This window comes from Apium graveolens, chromosome 3 (assembly GCF_009905375.1).
Source record: "Apium graveolens cultivar Ventura chromosome 3, ASM990537v1, whole genome shotgun sequence".
NCBI classification, from domain to species: Eukaryota; Viridiplantae; Streptophyta; class Magnoliopsida; order Apiales; family Apiaceae; genus Apium; species Apium graveolens.
In genome coordinates, this window is record NC_133649.1 from 49992107 (window position 1) to 49994037 (window position 1931).

Genomic DNA, 1931 nt, shown 5'->3' on the forward strand with positions numbered 1-1931 from the left:
ACCGATCTAAAACATGATTAGGATTAGAATAATTGGTTGGTAGGAATGACAACCTCAGATAAAAAAAATAATATGCACTATTAATAAATGTTTAAACAATATTATACTACTAATCCGGGTTAAAAAAAATAAAAAATAAAAAAATATAGTTAGTTGATTTTTTATATCGAATTAAAATACAATTATAAATACTACTGGTGCGGTTTAAAATAATATATAGTTATAGTACTCATCCGGGTTAAAACTTGCAGGCTATTGCGTGAGTCCGTAGGGTTTACCCAGTGCGCACCCGAAGGGTAGCGGCTGCGGGTTACCTACGATAAAAAAATACAACTAATTCATTGGTTGATATAATGACATCGAGTTAAAACAAATAACATATATTACCTATCCAGACTAAAATTAAATAATATTCAACCCGAACTAAAATATAATTAAAAATAAATAAATATAATTACTTGAATTTGGTTGATATAAAGGTCTTATATAATGAAAGGTTTTCTTGTATGCTACAATATACATATTATTTTATAAAACAAAACTAAAGACAATATAATTTTATTAAAACGAAACTGGACACTATTCGCAAATTTTTAGGATAGGGTCGGATAAACAAAAAATAATATATACTGTCACCCAAGCTAAAATAAATTAATAAAGTAAACCAAGATAAAAAATTAAAATTGAAAAATAATTAGACCAACTATAAAAAAAACATTTATACTTTTATTAGCATTAAAAAATTTAAATAATATATCTGAACTTTAATAAATTATATTAAAATTTGAATATAATTAAGTGGATTTTGTCGATATAATTTGTTTTAGGCCAAAATAAAATAATGTGCACAACTAAAGGGAAAATCAAGGTTAAAATAGAATTAAAGATGATTCCCCCTATTGATTATGTTAAAATAATTATAATAAAATATAACAAATTTAATAATTACAGTTATTTAAAATAATTGTGTATCGCACGGGTTATTGGCTAGTAACTATAAATAGGGGTTAAATAAAAAATTAGTGAATATGAGATTTGTTTGGTTGGTATGTGTGAGTATGTGTTATTTGATCCTACATGACTGAATTTATGATTGTAGAATTTTAAAATAATTTATTATGTGAAAGATAAGATATATTTGACCTTTAAATATTTTTATTAAATCATCGGAGTATGTTTAAATTATAAAATTTATTTTACTATCTCTATAATTTCTTTAGGGACTTTTTAAAAATAAGAGTTAAATTTATTTTAAGGTTTTAGTAATTTAAATTAATTTTGTGAAAGTTATTTCTATTTTTGTGTGTTAACTTAAAAATTCGCAAAGAATGAACCTTTCGTTCAAATATTATTTTTAAAATACTAATAGATATATATTTTCATAAACGTTTATTAAAATTTGACTTCGTATTTAAATCCTATTTTTCCTATTTAATATATATTTTTTAATAAATTTTCAGCTATGTTAAAATAAGAAAATAGTAAGTAAAAATCATTTGAGAAATTACAAAACCGCCCATGGGCTTATATTACCCAGGCGGCTCCTCCTTTCTCTCCCGGTGCTCTTTCTTCGCTGCTCTTCTCTCTATTTTTTCTTTCGGTCACTCGATTCGGAAAGCATGGAAGCTCGAAACATGAAAGGAAGTCTTAGGTGACAGTCCTCTGATACAAGTAGTCTCAGTGACAAAGGAGTGAACATGATTGTGAATTGAATAAAGTTATGATTTTGATATAAAGCAAATGATTGCGTTGATACCATTACCCTATTACCTTGTTACCTTTGTTATTAGCCTAACCTTTCTCAGATATCTGATATTTTGATTTATTTTAATATCCTGTTTCCATTTATAATACCCATGCATTGTTGACACACCCTGCATTGATAATAGCTTTGTTTTATATACATTGTTAATATCTATGTTTACGCTTTG